A 20763-nucleotide genomic window follows, 5' to 3' on the forward strand; every position below is an offset into this window, starting at 1 on the left:
ACCCAAATTCAGAAGGACAAACATGGTATGTACTCACTCATAAGTGGATACCAGATGTAAAGCAAAGGATAACCAGACTACAACCCATAACTCCAGAGAAGCTAGCTAACAAAGAGGACCCTAAGAGGGACACATAGATCGTCCTGCAAAGGAGAAATAGATGAGATCTACATGAACAAACTAGAGGTGTGTGTGTGGGGAGGCAATGGAGGGTAAGGGATGGGGGATGAGAACATAAGGGAATGAGAGGTTCAAGCTGGAACAGGGACAGAGTGGGAGGCCAAGGGAAGAGACACCATGATAAATGGAGAAATCATGGGAATAGGGAGAAATAGGGTGCTAGGGAAGTTCCCAGAAATCCACAAGGATGACCCCACCTTAGCCTACTAGCAATAGTTGAGAGGGTGCCTGAACTGGCCTACTGTGGTAATCAGATCAGTGACTACCCTAACTGTCATCATAGAGCCTTCATCCAGTAACTGATGGAAGCAGATTCAGAGAGCCACAGCCAAGCACCAGGCAGAGCTCCATGAGCCCAATCGATGAGAGAGAGGAGGGATTCTATGAGCAAGGGACATTGAGATCATGATGGGGAAACCTACAGAGATGGCCAGGCCAAACTAGTAGAAACTCATGAACTAGGGACCAATAGCCGTGGAGCCCCCATGGGACTGGACTAGGCCCTCTGGATAGGCCAGACAGTTGTTTAGCTTGAATTGGTTAAGGGTCCCCAGGCAGCTGGATCAGGATCCATCGCTGGTGCATGAGCTGGCTTTTTGGAGCCCATTATCTATGGTGGGACACCTTGCCCAGCCTTGATGCAGGGGGAGGGGCTTGGACCTGCCTCAACTTAATGTACTAAGCTCTGCTGACTCCCCGAGGGAGGCCTTGCCTAGCAGGAGGTGGGAATGGAGGGTAGGTTGGGGAGCAGGCTGGGGGGCGGGAGGAGGGAAGATAAGGGGATCTGTGGTTGGTATGTAAAATGAATAGAAAATTTCTTAATAATAATAAAAAAGAAAATATAAAAAAATAGAAATGTTTGCTGGGTTTCGACTGCACGAGGCAGGATGGAAAGTCACACACTTCTTCCGAGCCACACACACATACTGTGCTGTGTTGGGAGGTTACATCAAAAGCTGTTCCTGGCTAGGAACAGTTGGGGGCTTGGTTAGTGTCAGGAGGCTGGTATAAAGACAAGCTGAGGGCACAGGGGTCAGCTCTACAGCCACAACCCTTGGTACTTGGTACAGACACTGGGGAAGGGGTCTGCTGTAGGATGGCAGACAGAGCAGGGCCGGGCAGGGCCGCCACAGCAGTGGGACTGCTATGGGCCCTTTAAGCAGCCTTGAGACGAGTGGCAACTTTAGTCACAAGACTTGAGATTATTTAGTGTTTGCAAGCTGCAGGAGCGAATCCCGTACAGGGGGAGAGCACTGGTCCCTTTCTTTGTTCCTCCATTGCACAGACCTCTGTGGCGGCCTCCAGTCCTGAGGCACCTTCCTCAAGCAGCGGCTACCCAAGAATGCTTGGGATGCTTGGGAGGTGGGAACAGGCCCCTAAACCCTGAATGTGCTGTGTGACCTTGGACATGTCCCTGCCTCTCTCTGGTCTCAGACTTTTGGGTATTCTCTCCAGAATAACAATACTCAGGGGCTGGGCTGTGGGCACTATGGCACTCTCAGCCACCTCTTAGCCTGTCTTTTCTAGCACCCGGGGATGGGGGGGGGGAGAGAAGCTATTTTTCAAATTCAACTCCTGGGCTCTTATGGGCAGGTGGTTCAGGGGCCTGGCCACCCTGCCATCCATAAGGAGCAGAGCACAATGCTGGGGTAGGGAAGGATGACTAGAAAGCCAAGCTGGTGTCCCCTCTGGAGTTGGTGAGGGGCCACACCGACTGGTCAGTGTGAACACAGACAGGTAGATGCTAGCCATGAAATGGAACAGTGGTTCAGCAGAGTGCACAGTCAGACTCCTGCTTCTGGCCACCAGGTAGGAACCGAGCATGCTCAGAACAACACACACACATGCTTGACCAGGCAGAGCCCACTGCTGTCCTTGGAAGCCTCCTGGAGTGGACAGAGCCAGAGGAGGGGACACCCACTGTCATCTTTCTGCTCAGTTTGCCCCAGTGACAGATCAGCTGTGACAGTTTACAGTTTGGCAATTTAGGGTAGTTACTACCCAGCAGAAACATGGAAGGGGGTTTTCTCCGGGAATCCTGGAGGTGTTGATGGTCCTTGTACAGCTCTGCTGACCTGGCCTGCCAAGGCAGAGCCTAAGGGCAGCTCTGGGTGGGGGTGGAATTTCTCACACCGAGCCTCACCCGAAAGTTCCCGGCCCAAACTGCTGGATAGGAAGAGCGTTTCCTTTACCAGCCCCCAGCACATTTCACACTCTACGGTCTGCCTCTTGTCCCACACAGGACTGGGCCCAAAGGTTTCATTATGTTTTGCTTCTAAGCCTTGACCCTTGAACTAATTTCACTGGGGGAGACCTACCAGGAGGCCCCCCGAGATCAAGATCCAGCAGGAGGGGCTGCCCGAGGCCACACAGCAGGTTAGAGGCAGGGCCAAATTTGGATCTGGTCCCTCTGGCCCCGGCTCCTCAGCCCGAACTAAGCTTTCACCCACTCCCGGGCGCGTCCAGCAAGCTGGAGCAAATTCCTGAGATGCTTCGACCTCCCTCCCTCCCGCAGGCTTGGGACGGAGAAGCGCAGGCGGGATTTCTCCAGGTGGTGAAGGGGGAGGGGAAAGGAGGCACGGGGCACAGGGCGACCCCCGGGCTCAGTCCTCGCACAGCAGGAGGCACCGCATTGGCGCGGCAGGCACCCGCCCCCACCCGGATCGCTGGCACCCTGCTGCGCCGTCCGCAGAGCGCCGTAGCTGCTCGGCAGCGTCCTCCGCGCGTTCCAGGGGCCGCCCCGCATGCAAGGCCGGTGGCGCCGGGTCCCCCGAGCCTACAAGCCCGAAACAAGCGCGCGCGCTCGCGCGAAACCATCGTGGCTCCATTAGCCCGCCGGGGTCCGTGCCCCGCGCCCTGCCCGCCCGCTCGTTCCTACCTCTGGGTGCCCGCAGCCGCCGAGCGCGCGCCGACCAGCCGGGAGCGCCGCCCCTACGCGTCGGGCCGGTGGGGCGCGGGGTCCAGGGACGCACAGAACCGGAGCCTGACCCCGCGCCCCGCCCGACGTGACCTTGGCGGGGGGGTCCTCTCTGTGCCCGGACTCAGTTTCCCCCTTCCGAAGGTGTGTGCGCGCGCCTGTGTGTGTGTGTGTGTCGGGGGGCGGGGAGGACGGGTGCCGCCCCAGTCAACGACGTCACCCAAGCCCAGGCGAGTGGAGGGCGCTGGAGGCCGCGGGACCGCCGCAGCGGATAGGCCAGGTTGCCCGGCACGCGGAAAACCGGCGCGGAGTCGTCCGCACGGCGGCCCCTTGTCTTTGTCCTACGCACCTCAAGATACCCAAATCAACACCTAGCCAAAAAGCAGCCCGGGGCCACTCTCCCTGGCCCTCCCAAGGAGAACTGCAGCCCCTGCGGCCAGTGCTCCTCCTCCCGCGCTCGTCCGCAGCTTGCTGAGACCGGCCAGAGAGGGCAAGCCACTGGCTCCGCGTCACACAGTGTCGGGACTGCTAAGGTCTACTCGGGCACCACGCCCCTCCGCTTCCCCTCTAGGACCCACGCTGTTCTGTAGGGCGAAGGGAGGGCAGGGGATCTGGCCTGGAGTCTGCGCTCCTCATCCTGCTAGAGCAATGAACTGGGCACCAAATAAATGCTGGGATGGGTCTCAAGTAGCCTGGCAACTGTCTTTGAGAATATGGTAGGGTAGTCTGGACCGAGGACCCCAAGTCTGGGGGAAGAAATAGCCTGGATGGGGGAGCTGGGCCTGGAAGGGGTAGGGACAGGGAAGGTGAGTGTGCAGGGCTGTGCCTAAAAAAAGACGAGGATAGGAAAGCGTTGCGGGCTGTGCAGTGGAGAGCAGAGGCGTGGGGAACACACAACCCCCGACCCTGAAAACCGGACTGTCCTTCCTAGGCAGAGGTCCCCCTTCCCCCGCCAGGTGGAGCAAGGGCGCCCGTAGCCGGCAATGCATCCAAGCAGCGCCCCCTGGTGACTAAAAGCGGCGAGGCGAGAGGCTGGAAAGACTCAGCTGCCGCGGTCCTGCCTGGAGGTATCTGGGAGAGTGATGTCATGTGTGAGCAGATGGGGCTGGATAGGGCAGCCATTAGGATGTGTGACCTTGGACAAGGCGCTTCCCCTTTCTGGACTTTTATTTTATCCCCTACTTTTTTATTTATTGAGACAGTCTCACTCTAGCCCAGGCTTGCATGGAACTATGTAGCCCAGGCTAGTCTTGAACTCGACAATTCCCTTGCCTCAGTTCTGTGATTAGAGGTGTAGCTACCATGCTGACACCCAGCTCTTTGAGAATTTAGTGAACCCTAAAGTATTAGTATTGATGACAAAGCTAAGGGATAGTCTAACTCCTGGTCTGCTTGGTCCTTGGCCCTCCTCTCCCTGACCCCTGGCAATCATAAACCCAGGCCTGGTGGCCCACTCCTGCAACCCCAGTACTTGGGAGATTATTTTTCATACCTTTTCCCTCCTGCAAAAATAAACCCATGGCACCTTGCTAGTGTCCATAGCAGGGCAGTAGGATGGGTTCACAAGACAAGGTGTGAGTCTTACCCACCCTACTCTCCATCTCCCTTCCCCCAAACTAGTTATACCTTTGCACAGTGTTAGAGCAATGGATTATTGCTTTAGTATGGTTATACAGGGTCTTGCTATGTAGCCTCAGCTAGCCTGTGACTCCCTTGGAAGATCAGGCTAACTTCAAACTCACAGGGATTCTCCTGCCTCTGCCTCTGAAGTGCTGGAATTAAAGGTGTGTCCCACCATGCTCAGCCTATGTTATTAGTTTAAAAACCTATTTTTAAAAGCAGCACTTCAAAGAGGAAGATCCTTGTGTAGTTTTTATAACTAACATTGCTGGTGTGGAGCTCAGGTCCTGGGATGGTGGGAGGGCAGGTGCCAGAAGACAGGCTGACTAGGGCTATGGCAGCCGTGTGACCCCAGCCAGGTCCCATCACCTCTCTGAGCGGGTCTGCTGCACTGATGTGTGGAAAGTGTACAAAGGGCACTATGCAGATGCCTCATTCACAAAGGCCAAGAAAGCAAATGTTGATGTATTGAACTATATCAAATTAGACTATATAAATGGCAATCAGAATACCAACAACAGGGTAAAAAAGACAAATGGCACCCCGAAAACAATGTCTGCTGCACATAGGGCAAGTTAATGAAGAGAAGGAGAGAAAAGCTAATTTTCCTAACACAGAAAGTGCTCCTTCCAATCGATAGGATGACTAACCCATTAGAAATCAGCCTAGACGATGAAAGCCATTCAGGAAAAATATTCACTCCTGCTTGTAATTAAATGCACATTAAAGAAATGCAATCAAAACACAATCCAATTCATTTGCTTTAAAAAAAAACCCAACTCTACCTATTTGGGGGGCTGGAAAGATGGCTCAGTGGTTAAGAACACTTGCTGTTCTTACAGAGGACCCAAGTTTGGTTTCCAGCACTCACATTTCTCCTTTGCTGGTCTTTGTGTCTCAAAAAGTCAAGTACAGACAGTCCCCATGCTCTGAGAGTTCAATTTACATTTTCTTTACTTTACAATGGTGAGTGCCACGTACTCAGTGACATGTCAGTGACACACACTCCAGACTTGAATTCTGATCTTTCCCTGAGCTGGTGAGAGGCAGTCTGACCATCTTCCAAGATGCTGGAATAAGGCAGTGAACAGGCCTCCCATGGGGGACCGGGCCGCTCTACACAACAGGTAGTTGCTGAGCTGGACAGTCAAGCTGCTACTGTATTGAATACATTTTCAACCCAACATTTTCAGTTCATGATTCAGGGCATGTTGAATCCCATGGTTGTTTGGATCGTGAATATCCCCCAAAGGCCCATGTGAAATAGCGTTGGCCTCCAGGGTGGCAGCACCCGGATGGTAGAACCTCTGCTCTTTCTTCTTTCTCATGCTTTGGCTCATAGTTCCTTCTGTCTCCTGATCCTGCCATGAGGTACTGTGCTCCTATGGGCCTGAAAACAATGGAGCCAAGCAACCATGGATGGAAACCTCTACAACCGTAAGCCAAAACAAGATGTTTGTTACACTATGGGAGGGCTGACGTGCATGCTCATGTTTTTGTGTCTTTGGCGGTAAAGGGGCACAGAATCTCTGCTGATCCCTGCATATGCTACCTCTGACAAAGATGAGTCAGGGACAGGCACAGCAGAACCCTGGAAAGGAGGGTTGGGAACAGGACAGGAGGGGACCGGCTTTCCACTGAAACATTCCACTTACACACACGTGTGTATATTTGTGTATACGTATGTACACACATCTATGTATATGTATGCAATCTCACTATACAGTTGTACTGCTGGATTTGCTGGGTTTTTGTTTGTTTTTGTTTTGTTTTTTTGAGACAGGGTTTCTCTGTGTAGCCCTGGTTATCCTGGAACGCTGTAGACCAGTCTGGTCTCAAACTCAGAGATCTGCCTTTGCCTCTGGACTGCTGGGATTAAAGGGTCAGTTCTGTTCATGTCCTGTCTGGAAATACTTGGTTCATGTTTCCTGCCTGGGGTTACCCTGGCAACAGCTCTGTCATCTGTCTGGGCTGGAGGTCAGTCCTGTGGCATGGGACAGATGACCAAACACTGGATACCATGTGGGTCTGAGATGTCTGGGGCAGAGCCTCATATTGGGCAACCAAACCTACTCACCCAGAGAGCCAGTCTGGATCCTCTCCTGCCCTTCCTCCTCTGTGTGTGAAGGAAGCCAGGGGATGGATATGGGGAGACCACAAGACACAAAATAGTATGCCCACAACAGTGCAGATGCTAGCAGCACAGCAGGTGTGCGGCAGAAGCTATCCATCCCCGACGCCGCGTGTCTGTCCCTACTCTCTCTGCCTCCCCCTCCCTCCCACCTGTCCATCATCAGCCAGCGTGTCTGCGCCCTCTTCCTGCCAGTTAAAACAAGGCACTCTTCAGCCAGACACGCAGGGCCTGTCCTTTCCAGCCTCCGCCTACCCTTCTAGCTCCTCCTGCTATCCAGAGCAATTTTCAAAACTGGATTCAATCCTATCCCTTTCCTGCTCAGAACTCCTCTGTAGCTCCCTATGATCTTGGGGGTAAAGAGGTTCCTTGGCCCAGCTCCACCTTCAGCAGCTTCTCAAAAGTCAAGCTAAACTTAGTGGCTTTTGAGCCCACACTGCTGGGCCATGCCACCATGTGTTTGCCCATTCCATTCTTCTGCTTTGCTCCATAAGGAAAAAGTTCTTCAAAGCAAGAAAAAAAATTCAAAAAATTTTCAAGTCCAATTCACTTAGGTAGCTCAGAGAACAAAAACACAAATGACCTACAAACATATAAAAACACACACAACTTCACCAATAAAGACAGAGATTGGGGGCTGGAGAGATGGCTCAGTGGTTAGGAGCACTGGCTGCTCTTCCAGAGGACATGGGTTCAATTCCCAGCACCCACATGGCAGCTCACAGCTATCTGTAACTCCAGTTCCACAGGATCTGATACCTTCATGCACATAAAATAAAGTTAAGCAAATTATATATATATATATATATATATATATATATATATATATATATATATATATATATAAAGTCAGCGCTTGCACAATGGTGAGATACTGCTAGCTTCTGGCACATGGACAAAACTTCCTAAGTGCTCACCTGTCTATTAGCTGAGTTCAAACCCATTAAATCCAGCTCCGAAGACATCGTTCCCTCTACATGCCGTTTTCTGGGCTCCCACTGTGTCCTGCACTTGCAGGTCAGTGCTTAGGACAGGGCAGAAGGTGCACAGGTGACAGCCGCTGACAACGTGAGCAGCCGAGGGTCTGCTCACCACCGGGAAGGTGCTGGGGCTAGGAAAGTACCCGAGTCATTGGCACAAACCCTGCAGCGGAGCTGAGGGGGCAGCAGCGAAGTCAGGGCAAGGGTACAGAAGCAGAGGGGAGGCTCTGCTGGGGAGAGGAGGTGCTTCAGAGATGGGGAGGGGAGAAGCACCGGGTGGAGAGCCTTCTGTTACTTGGTGCCTACTGTATGTCGGGCAGGCACTGTGCTGGGCTCTGCCCACTCTGCCCTCACGGTCCCCCACATACACACATAGAAGGGGACAGTGGCACCTCAGGGGCTTTCCTAACGAGGTTCTTATTATCACTCGTTGATGCCTCTGTTGGCTTGGGGCATGGTAGGTACATGGTGTGGGATGCTTCCCTTGCCTAGTCTGAACCTCTGCCTTCCCAGCCTGCTCTCTACCACGGGATTTACAAATGTCCCATGACAGCCACACATTCAGAACACAAGCAACAAATTATGGCTGGGTTCTCGACTAGACCCAGGGCCTCTTGCATGCTAGGCAAGCATTTTGCCCCTGAGATATACCCCTAGCCTTCCAAACTTCTCTTCTCTCTCTCTCTCTCTCTCTCTCTCTCTCTCTCTCTCTCTCTCTCTCTCTCTCATCACCTAGATAATCCCTTAAAATGGGAGTTTTAACACCATGAAAACAGCATTTAAAAAAGATATGGTCAGGCCTGGAGTGTGGCTCAGTGGCATAGTGCTTGTGTAGCACCCACAAAGCTCTGGTTCCATCCTTAGTTTTAAAATTAAAAAAAAAAAAATTGCCAAACTGGTAGCTCAGGCCTATAAGCCCAGCCATTCAGCTGGCTGGGGTGGGAGAGTCACCAGGTTAAGGACTGCCTGGGCTACTGGGTGAGTGAGAGTAAGCCTGAGCACCTGAGTGAGTCCCTGCCTCAGAAATAAAAAGAGGCTCGGTGGCAGTGTGCTTGACACTTCCAGGGCCTGGGTTCAATTCCTAGTACTGTGGGGAAAAAAAAACAAACCAACAAACTAAGTACTGTCCAGTGAGTAGTGACTGACCTAGGTGCTGAGGTAATTCATTGGCCCTTCCTTCTTCCCCGTGACAGCTGGCTGTCTATATGCAACAGGACACTTTGAACACTGACCTCCTACTGCACAGAACGTTGGCTCAAAACAATCAAAGATCTGAATGGGAGACTGGCAACTCTAAAACTCTTAGATAAATCACAAGACTGAATGAAGTGAGTTAGGTCATGATTTCTTATACAACACTAAAATGCAAAGGATAAAATAAAAATCAGTAAATGAGACCTTATCACAATGGGAAACCTTGCATATCAAAAAAGACCATTAGCAAAGTGAAAAGAGCCAGGGATGGTGGCACACACCTTTAATCCCAGCACTTAAGGTAGAGGAAGTCGTCTCTCTCAGAGTTCCAGGCCTGGTCCAGATAGTGAGTTCTAGGACATCCAGAACTAGGCAGAGAGATCCTGTCTCAAATCACCCCCAAAAGTGAGAAGATGGCCCATTCACAGGAGAAAATATCTGTGAGTCTTGTGACCACTAGGAAGTGCTTATGTTTGGAGCATAAAGAAAACCCTGACTCAATGAGATCATACAATAAAAATCAGGATCAGGGGTGGAGAGACATTTTGCCCACAGAGATATATAAAGCCTGTGAACGCAATCAAAGCCCCCATCACTGGTCACAGAGGACAGCCCTTCACACCAAAGACGATGCTGGGACTGCTGTGGATGACAGCTAGTGTGGGAGGGGACACAGAGAGCACCCTCGATGGCATAATGTGGTGGGGGTGGGAAGGAGCCTCTGCTTTGAGGAGCAGCTTGCCTGTTTCTTCTAATGTGACCCAGGACCACACTCACAGTGGGCAGCTTGAGAAATGGAAGCCTGTGTCCACAGACAAATGTTGGCAAAACCCCACAGCAGTGTCATCTGTAAATGCCCGAAGTGGGAATCACTAGTGTCCATCTTCTAGGGACCAGACAAGTCAGAGATGGACAATAGACTGTAACTCAACAACACATAGAAATAAAGTGGAGACATGCTACAGCCCTTGACTCCATGCCAAGACAGCAAAAGCCACACGTCGCAGGTCTCCATACATAGCTTCCAAGGCAACTCTCCAGAGACAAGAGAGCTGATGGGTGCCAAAGATGCACAGGGGACAAAGGAAGGAGTGGAGTGCCTTCCAATAACGCGGCGGTGCTACTTATACTACATGGCCAATGTGCTAATAGTGTGGGGGTAGACATTTACAACGGCTGGGTTTTACAGCATACACACTACCCTTCCATGAAGACGGTAGAAAACACACAAAGACTCAATGCAATGAAAGAATTAGAAGATGGGTCTGGGAGCGGTGGCAGCAGCTGGGATCAGCACTTAGGAAGTAGAAGCAGGAGGGTCAGGAGCTCAAGGTCATCCTCAGCTACATAGAGAGTCCAAGGCCAACCTGGGCTGCATGAGACCCTGCCTCAGAAATTAAAAGGAAGGAAGGCTAGGAGGGAGGAGGGAGGGAGGGAGGGAGGGAGGGAGGGAGGGAGGGAGGGAGGGAAAAATTTGATGTTAAGAACCTGATTGGGGCAACTGTCAAAATAAAAACATGGCTTGTATGAACTTCATTTGGACTGCTGAATGTCCTGTTCTAGGAAAGAGACTGGATGGAGTATTATTAGAGGTAAATGTCTCACTGCACACTTGCTGTGACCTCACAAAAAAAATCTTAATGTACCAGGACAAAATTTGGTGACATTTTACTCATGGTGGCTGGGGTGAAAGGGACATGGGAGAAGCCTGCCTTTGTCAAATGATTCTCGAAACTCTGCCTTAAGAGTTGAGGGGATTTAGCTCAGTGATATACAGAACTGCGACAGCACACCCAGGACAGTAGCTTCTGTCCCCAGTGCTGGAAAACGAAAACTAAGACTAACAGGCAAGAGCTGGGGAGATGGTTTATCAAGTGAAAAAGTGCTCGCCACCAAGCCTGACAGCCTGAGTTCCATCACTCAGCTCCTGGAACCCACATGGTGGGAGGAGAGAACTGACTCCCCACAGCTGTCCTTTAACCTCCACATGTGCACCATGGCATGCATATAAGTGCTGTGCTAGCACTAGCAAGGATACACACCACACACACACATACTAAAAATAAATAAATGAAATGAAAAGGTTTCAAATTAATTAGTTTAAAATAATATAATTCAAAAAATTAAGTATAATATAGTTCAAAATAATTAGTTCATATTTCTTACAATTCAAAGAATCGAAGAGTGGAAAGTACTGCACAGAGCTTGGCTCAATCTGTACATTCCTGCAAGGAGCAGCACTGATCTGGTAGTGAACAAAGGTCCTGGGGGGAGGGGTTGGGGGGGTTCAGCTTATCACTCCACTTGTCTGACAGATCCCAGAGAAGACATAGCCCAGAGGTCAGCATGCTGATACATGTTCTGGGTGCCCACAGCTTGTATTCATTCTTCCACTCAGAATATTTTTGAGTGCCTTCTGTGTGCAGGGAAACTCAGCCATAAACCACATACACACACACACACACACACACACACACACACACACACACACACACATATCCTGCCTTTTAGTCAGAGAAGGCTCTGTGGCAGGAAGAGAATGTGGGCACCCCACAACTGTACCCTTGCCCCAGACCCACACCAGCCCCAGTATCCTGGATGTAGTGACTTGCGTCTTGACTCATCTCTGTACCCGCCCCACCCCACCCTACCCCCCCTGCCCAAGATTATGAGGAAGTCAAATTCTGTAAAATTCTCCCAGCTGTAGAGCCCTGGGGCCACAAGTTCAGCGAGGGCCTTTGGTTTGGTTGTGGCTTGTTTCCCAAAGGAGACAAGGTAGACACTTGGTTCCCTCTGCAGGCGGTAGGGACCTCTGAGATTTGACAGTGGGAGCATAGCTCTAGGAAGAAGTTAATATTTGAATGGGGCTGTGGTTATCGGAAATCAGGTTGTGCTTTGTAATGTGAGGTCTTTGGCCTTACTGTACGCTAGCCAATTCCCTATTTGTCCATCACGTTGTGACCAAACTGAGGTCCTTACCAGACATCGATCTCATGATACTGGGATCTTCTACCACTAGAATTCTGAGCTAAATAAACCTCTTTTCTCAGACAAACACCCTTCTTTTCTTTATAAAGTATCTCATTTCAGCTATTCGGTTATAACCATCAAAAACAAAGGCCCCGCGCAGACAGAGTACATGCACAGGGCAGCCTTCTGTCCAACAAAGCTGAAAACTGTGCCTGTAAGAGCAAATACAGAGGTAGCTAGGCCACCAGTTAAGGGCTGAGGGATGAAGTGTGATGTCATGTGGCAGGGCAGGGTGGGGGAGTGGAGGGAGATGACACCTCACCTCCCTCCCTGCACAAGGCACAGTGCCCAACCAGACCCAGCTCTGGCCTCCTGAGGACCCCACAGGGCCTCCACCCTATCATAGAGCTGATACTTCTCAGAGATTCCAGATCCTGGAGGGTTGGGGGATTCCCAAGCTGGGAGCCTTCACTTATTTTAAGGGATCTTGCATCCCATATGTACAGCCAACACTGTGGCAGACCAAACAAACACTGCTTTTCACAGGCTGACATCCTTCAAACCCAAACACACCCGTTGCAATGCTGCAGTCTCCTCTCTAAACCGGGTCCTCAGTTAAGCTCTCCTGGGGGGGGGGGGAGCGCGTCTCACAGTTTCTTATGAAAAGCAGCCAAAGCAGCCGAATTCCTTTCCTGGAAAAGCCTGGCAGGCAGACGGAGGCCCACTTGCTCCACGGCAGGGCAGGAAAGGATCAAAGGGAAGGTTTGCTGCGGTGGGTGAGGCAAGCCATCCAGGATGGGGAGGCTGCAGCTGAGGCTCTGGAACCCTGGGGAGTTTGGGGATCTGGAACCCTGGGGAGTTTGGGGACCTGGTACCCAACTTACTCCCAGCAGACCTAGAGAGCCCCTTCAGTCAGGGCCAAGCCCAGGTGGTCACTTTGGAAACTAAGTGGCCAGCACGGGGCCTGGGTAGTGGTGGAGGCATGCAGAACAGGGGCCGGGGTTGACACTCAGTGCCAAGTCTTCCTTCTCCCTCTGCTTCTTAGCAGGTGGCCACCAAGCCCTCAGCATGTGACTTAAAAACGGAGGTTTTCATTTTATCTCATTCAAATATCAACCTACGATGACCGCTGTCCAATGCTTGAGTAGTTGTGCTGAAGGAACTTGAAGAGTGAGGAGGCTCTGGAGGTGAGTGGCTGTTAGGTGCTGTGCAATCCCAGTGGGCGTCTGGGGGCCCCTCCTCCCAGCAGGAGCCGCAGTCCTTGGCAGTGACACACCTCGCCAGGTGCACCACCATGCTGTGCGGAGCAGCACACAGGATGGATGTGCTAAGACTCAGGTGACTGAAGTATAATGCCACCAGACTAACATCTAGTTTTGTGAACTTTGCCCAACCCATGTGACACAAGGGTCCAGCCACATCCTACTGAAAGGCATTCCATGACTGCAAACTGTGGCCACTGTCTCCCTCCTGGCACGCATGGTAGGTCTTTCCATGATGGGAGCTGGCCTCCCCTGCAATCCACAGGTGGGGTCAAGTGCTAGAATGTGGTAGAAGTTCTAGCAATGACAGATCCATGGGCTGGGCCTGGGTGCTTGCAGCACAGACCTCTCTGCAAGCTGCTCTATGGCTGTAAATTCAGAAGTCAGGGGCTGGCCTGCCTTTAGGAGACCACACGGAGGGGAAGAGGACAGCTTCCATGTGAAGAGATTTGCCACTGTGAGGTCGTATGGAAGCTGACAAGGGAAAAAGTCTGGGATGTCTTAGACTTTGTTGCCAGAAGATAAAAGAGAACAGTTTTGAGTAAAACAAAACTACTACTACTATTACCCCCAAAACCACAAAGTGCTCCACACTCTTAAGCCTGTATTGAAACCCGGGCACAAAGCCCAGGTGGGAGGCCAGGTATATCTTAGTAAGTAGTAGAGCATTTATTAAGTATGCACGTGACTCCAGTACCACAAAAAGTACCCCCCAAAAAACAAGGGGTAGAGGAGGAGGATCATCAGAGTGCTATCTTACTTCACCCTTCCCTCACCCAGAAGCAAAGGATCCCTTTATGGACTGTTTTCCAGCCCCAGGGAGTCCTGCTCTCTGCCTGTTGTCTCTCCTCTCCCCAACCTATCCTAGCCACTGTGGGTTCCAGTGCCTTTCACCCTACATTCCTAAGCAAGACTCAGCTTTGGTCTGGTGGATGGTTTCCATCTGTTTCCCTGACCTGCTGCTGATGTTCTAGAAACTCACCTCAGGACCTGGTCCTTTCATTTTCATATTGGTGAATATCTGCAATGGCTCCATAAGCCCTTGGAGATCCTTCTTTCATCTCAAGAGTTGTGGTGCAATAAAGGGACTCAAGGAGTTGGGCTGGAAGATCCACGGACAGACATGAGAGTAGGGCTGCCTCCTGCCTTCTAACCAACCTGTCTGGCCTTCCTGGGAGACCAGCAGAAACTGGCAGATCCCCTAACCCACAGGTCCCACATCACAGACCACTGCTTTTTCAAGCCATAGCACCACACAGCTTGTTTACACAGCAACAGCTAGCACTTGAGAATTCACCACTGACTTCCTGTGGCACCCAGGCCAGGGCACCTGTTTGTAGAACTGAGACACTGAAGCATTTCCTGTGCTTAGGGAGAAGGGCCAAGAGCAGTCTCCGTAAACCGCCAGGGAACTCACAGCTTTTCAGACAGACCATAGATCCACACAGCCAGAGGGACCTGGGGAAGACGCTGGGGTTGTGCTCTGAGCTCATCTCTAGCGGACATGCAGATGAGTTTCTGGTGGGCAGCAGCCTCATGGGCCAGCTTCTCCTGGAGCCTCCCAAGTAAATGACACAGCTGCCCCTGTCCTAATGGGAATCTTTGTCCCCCTCATAGATAAAGAAACAACCAAGAGGCAGGAGACCCTGTCCACAGTCACCGTTACAAGGATTTGTTCTCCTCTGGATCTGGCCTTTTGGTCTCCCCTGAAAGGGTAGACACTACTCCAGTTGACAGAGGTGCACACAAGAGGCCAGAAGAAGTGAGGGATAGTGTGTCATCTTACCCTGGTTTCTGACACACTGAGCTTGTATGGGACAGTGGTCACTGGGAAGAAGGCTGGGAAATTGTTAGCAAAGGGGTGTCATCCAGGCAGACCAGACAGGAACTAGCTCTAGACCAGGTAGGGACCAACGCTCAGAAGCTGCCCCAGGCCATTGTGATGTTGAAGATGAGGGAGGATTGAAGCCACCAACTGCTGCCTTGAGGGAAGAGGGTGGGAATAGTGGGTATGGCTTTCAAGAGGATAGAAAATACTAAAGTCTCTTCCTAAGTCAGTGTTTGGGACACATACCCTCAATCCCAAGGAAAGATCAGTTCTGAGTTCCAATTTTGATGCTGCTACTTTCTAGAATGTATAAAAGAATTCTGGCAACACAACTGGCTGCCTCAGTTTCCCCAGCTGCAAGATAAGGTCAAAGCCAGTATTGGCATTGTGGGCCTGTAGTCCAGCTACTCAAGACATTAAAGAATTACAAGTTCAATATCAGACTGGGCTACAGAAAGAGTTCAAAGCCAGTCTGATTAAGTCTCAAAAAGTAAAAAGATAGCTGAAGGTGGCACTCAGTGGTGGAACATTTGCCTTCTACAATACATTAGGACCTAAATTCAATCCCTACTCCTGAAAAGAACAAACAGCAATAAAAATATGAAATTCATAACCTGCTTGCAGAATTTGCTATGAGAAATCAATGACACATTTTTTTTTTTTTTTTTTTTTTGGTTTTGGCCTCAAACCCAAATTAGTTCTCCTGCTTCAACTTCCAAAATGCTTGGTGAGCCATCAATGTCCAGAACTCCAGTGAAGTTGTGGCTGAACTAGTCCTTATACAGATCAGAGCTTGATGCACAGTCAACAATCCCACGATACAAGCAGGGTGTAGGGTGTGGTGGTGCTTGCCAGCTCTGTTCCTTCTGGCTCTGGACAAGGCCGAGGGAGGAGGATGGCTTGAGCCCAGAAAAGAAGGGGAGAGGGAAAGGGAAAAGACAGGAAGAGAAGAGCAAACAGCCAGGCCTGGTTATGCAGAGGTGAAAGAACTCCCATGAATCTGAGGTCATGTGGCTCAGTGATAGAGTGCTTACCTAGTGTCTAAGGCCCTTTCAGTGCTTTCAGTGCTGTAAACGAACAAACAAACTGGAAACAAGTCCCAGGTTCCCCACATCCAGACTGTAGGCCCCTTACCCCTGCCCTGCCCTTTTCTCCCTAGTGGCCCAATGGGTGGGGCTCACTCACCCTTATCTCTGCTATGTCTCTGCTGGCAGATGAAGTAACAGGACTGAAGCTTAGCTGAACGCCTCTCCCTGTTCTGGGTCCCAGGCCTTACCTCATCCCTTTGGCCGGGAGCTCATCACAGTCTGCTTGTTTTAAGTACCCAGCTTGCCCTGCCTCCCCACCCCTCCCCCTTTAAAAAAAAAAAACCCTCACAGGACCCTCTAACAAAGCGGTTCTTAACCTTCCTAATGCTGAACCTTTAATACAGTTCCTCATGTTGTGGTGACCCCTAACCATCAAGCTATTTTCGTTGCCACTTCATAACTAATGGTCTTTGGTGAGCCCTGTGAAAGGGTCATTTGACCCCCAAAGGTCAGACATGCTGCTCTAACTGATGGGAGAATGGCTGGGTGACTTCTCAAAGTCCTTCTAGCCTTGGCTTCTCAGAATGTACTCTAGGGGGGGCAGCTGACAACGGGCTCCGTAGTCTGTGAACCCTGCCGATCCTGTCCAGCCAAACCCTTCCTGGAATAGCACAAGTTGCCATGTCGGGAGATAGCACAGGGCTACACCCTGAGCTGTCTGTATGGGTGTTCCTATCTCTAACTACTGGGGTAACGACGGCCGAGAGACTTCCCCTTGTCCTCAACATAAAGGTAGACAGACAGGCTCCCTTAGCATGTGCAGGTGTGACACTGCCTTGCTGGATTCTTTCTTTCTTTTTTTTTTTTTACCGCCTTGAGCCAGCTGCTTCATGGCATCCAAGAGGAACCTGGACTCATCTAGAGACAAACCACCCTAGTACTTTAACTCTGGGTTTTCTTGTTGGACACAAATGCCCAGCATTTCTGACACAAACTCCTTTTTAAATCTAGTCAGTCTTTCCAGACCAGTTCTCAACATGTCCAGCAGACCCCCACATGCCCCAAAAAAGTCCCACATGATGTCACCAGTACCACAGTGAGGCAAGGATGGGGTACAAAGAACACACCGCCCCTGGCACCTACAGGCTGCCCAGCCACAGCCATTACTGTTACTGTGCTCCAGGAGGCCAGCACCAGGGAGGACCGGTGGCCTGGCCTGGGCACATGACCCGAAGACAGAGCTGGGTCAGGTGACTTCTGGCATCTGGGTGCTTATGTGTTCTCAGGGATTCTGTACTGACAATGCCTCTCTGAAACCTGGTCCTCTACTTCCCTCGGCACCTCCACCTTGGGCTCCAGGGCCAACCCAGCTACCTCCGTATCACAGCAGCTAGAGTCCAGTCCTCTTCCAACCTGTGCTGAGGCAACAAGGTGAGCACTACCCAACAGTTGAGCAGCTCCAGATTCTGTGCCCAGCCAGGTATCCCCCAAAAGGATTCTGTTGAAAGACCCCAGTCCCTCTGTCCTTCATCCAATGGCCTCCATTTTCCTGGCCTCAGGTCTCTGATGACCACCCAGGAAGCCCATTCAAAACCACACTGCCCCATTTTGCTCTGTGGTCTGTTTCCTGAGCCCCAGGCATTCCAGGAGGAAGGAGTTTCAATGTCCCTCCCTCACCACTCTGGGCAATGCCCAACACACAGAGGGTACTTAGGAGATATTAGCTGGGTAAACTGCTAGCCAGGCAACTAACTCAGCCCAGCTGCTGGGGCAGGAAGGGTGTCGGTGGAGAAAGATGCTTGGGTGCTCAGCCCAACAGGCTGGGCAAATCCACCTGGGCCAGGCATTGGTTCATCTTTCTTATCTATGCCAGAATGGTTATTAAGCCATTTTCTCGATGAGTTAACCAAGGCCCAGAGAGGCAGAATGACTGGCCCCAAACCGCCCAGCTTGCTCAGGACAGAATGGAGTCTGGGGCCAGCTTTCTAGGACCTATAGCTGTCTCCCACTCGGAAGGCACCGAGGGTGACCTTGAAGTCCACCACTCAAAGAAAGGAATCCTAAGTGCTTGAAGGATCAGGCACTGGGCCAGAATCTTTTCATGAGCTTTCTTTTCTGCTCTGGGAAAAACTACAGTTCAGTTTTGCAAATGCTAAACTAAGGCCCAGAGTGACTCAGTGACTTTTCCCAGATCACACAGCAGGACAGTAGGCCACAGAGCAGTGGGACCCCTACCACCAGGACTTCCCTGTGTGGTGACAGGAGACTAAAGCACACTGAAGTTACTGCCTCAGTTTCCCCTTGTGCACTGGGGCTGTGGGCAGGGTGACAGGCCGTGAGGTGGCTGGGCAGGCCTCACACCTTCCACACAGGACTGAAAGGGGAAGTGAGGAAATAGCTGTTTCCCCATCTCACCCTGCCCTAGCACCTGGTGGGCAGTACCTTTTTGGAACCAGTTCCCCTAGGGAAACTCCCCCTGAAATGCCCCCAGTGTCAAAACCCAGTGTTGCTGTAGCTTCTAAGTTGGGAGCCTCAACCAGGCATCCTCCTCCAAGATTGCCACAAGGTGTAACAGTTCAAATGTCCACACAGCCTGCATCATACAGATCCTGCTGATTGGATACAAATATTTTATGCCCTCGAGGAAACCGTGGGTGAAGCCAAAAAGCTTGAAACGCAACTGTGCAGAATAGGGACCCTGAAATGAGACATCAACATTAACCTAGGGAAAATGTCAGCTTTCAGGGAAAGACTGGGAGTCTTTATCTGGGCTTCATCTAACCACAGCACACAAAGGAGAAAAGCCCAGAAAGTATAAACAGGCGACGTAGATACTACAAAGGACCTAATCAGGGCTCAAAAAGCCTACCTCTGTCCTTGGAGTATTTTTCCTTTCTTTCTTTTCTTTTTTTTTTTTTGGGGGGGCGGCGTTTCGAGACAGGGTTTCTCCATGCACTTTTGGTGCCTGTCCTGGATCTCACTCTGCTGGCCTGGAACTCACAGAGATCCGCCTGGCTGGGATTAAAGGCATGCGCCACTGCAGCTCGGCTCTATGCCTACTTCTAACTACCCACCTCTTGTGCAAATATTCCTCTGCCCTGGGACATAAGAGTCTGGGATCTGGTGGCATCTAAACTAAGCTCTGTACTCTTAAACATCTTTTCCCAGCCATCCTGAGCTTTCTGTTTCTCTGACCTCCATGTCTAACTCAAAAGTCTAACTCTCTCTCCAGCATGCCTTCTCCTGGAGGTCAATGAGATTTCCAGCTTGCCTATAGTTTTTTTTCCCTTAAACTCTAATAAAATTGTCCTGAGATTCCCTTTGAGACTTAATTTTAAATTCTTTCATGGCAAGACTCAGTGCCCCCAAAGGAGACCCCAGTTCCTCCAAGTAACACTAAGTAACACCCATCCTCTCTGCCACAGGGCCCTGCCTCTCCCCAGCTCAGGGTCTATCCAGCTAATCTCTCCTCTAGCAAATACCCCAGACATCCTGGGACACACTATGAGCTGGAGTGAGTTCAAATAACTCACGGGATCAGGCTGGATCAGATAAAGTCTCAAGGCAGGAAGAGGAGGTAGTTTTAGGATCAAGCCAACTGGGACCTGAAGTTCTTGCTAACTGTGAATTTTCAGCAGGGGACTGTCTCCCCCACACCTAGGTTTTCTTACTTGGAAAATCAGACCCCACTTTGGAGTGCTGGCAGGGAATGACTCTGTGTGCTGTCACTAGGCTCTCCAGGTCTGTGACTGATCCCAGCAGCTTGTCAGTTTGAAGAACTTGGCCTGCTTGTCCCGTCTCTCTCCCTGGGCGCCTGACCACCCTGGTTTTATATGTGGACTAGGGGTCTAATAGGAGTCAGTTTATTCTAAGGCTGAGCAGAAAACCCAGGGCCCCCATCCCAAGGGCCAGTCCAAGGAGAGGCTGCCATATGAGAAAAGCCCAGCCAGGGTGATGAGCCCCAAGTCGTGAAAGAAGGGGAGATGCCAGCCCCCCCCCCCGCCCCGCCACAGTGGAACCCTGAATTCATCTGCACCAGGGCCTCCCCAGGAACAGAAGGGCACAAACAGCCTTCAGGTTAGACCAGTGTGGGTAACTTAAGTCACAGTGGGAAGAACACTGATTGCTGGTCAACCCTTTATAGGAGGAGCCTAGGTCCTCAACCGCCCAGGCCCATGTGACTCCAGAGGGATGGCTGTTTTCCACATATACCATGGTGGAGGGTGACCTGTCTCCTCTATTCTGTCCAGGACCCTATCCTGGCTCCCACCAGACCCCCCCTTCAACTGCCACTTCTTCCTGGAACCTTCCAGAACTTCTTCCCCAGCATCCTGAAGTGTCTTAAGCACCTAGCACGGCTTCCCAGGAAGGGGTGCAGCTTTAGGGCAAAGGGCACTGGCTGCTTTCTTTTTTCTCTCAGGTCCCTTTGTCTCACTGTCAGGAACATCCGGGAGTTGACATATTGGAAACTCTGCTTTCACTTCAGTGCTGGCCAAACATTAGGCCTGACCACTACCCAGGGTACTCTGGTGCCTATCCTCAGGGCACGGAGCCTGAACTAGCTTCCCAGGAGGCTGAAGACTGGGGCTGCAGAATGACAACCTTTAGAGACTTGAGTTCAAATGGAGACCCCGCCTCTGGTTGGGAGTTAAT

The 20763-nt window shown here is 51.2% G+C and overlaps 1 protein-coding gene across 9 annotated transcripts in view; it reads right to left on the reverse strand.

Annotated features, from left to right (window-relative positions):
• Iqsec1 (IQ motif and Sec7 domain ArfGEF 1) overlaps positions 1-20763 on the reverse strand; it is a 341513-nt gene that overhangs the window by 74943 nt on the left and 245807 nt on the right. The window contains exon 1 of one of the 9 annotated variants that reach the window (XM_028854707.2): positions 3059-3414. The exons of the other annotated variants lie outside the window; for them this stretch is intronic. The gene's annotated coding sequence lies outside the window, so the exon portion shown is untranslated. Of the gene's footprint in view, positions 1-3058; positions 3415-20763 lie in introns of those variants that run through there. 9 annotated transcript variants of the gene reach the window in all.

This window comes from Peromyscus leucopus, chromosome 3, assembly GCF_004664715.2.
Source record: "Peromyscus leucopus breed LL Stock chromosome 3, UCI_PerLeu_2.1, whole genome shotgun sequence".
NCBI lineage: Eukaryota > Metazoa > Chordata > Mammalia > Rodentia > Cricetidae > Peromyscus > Peromyscus leucopus.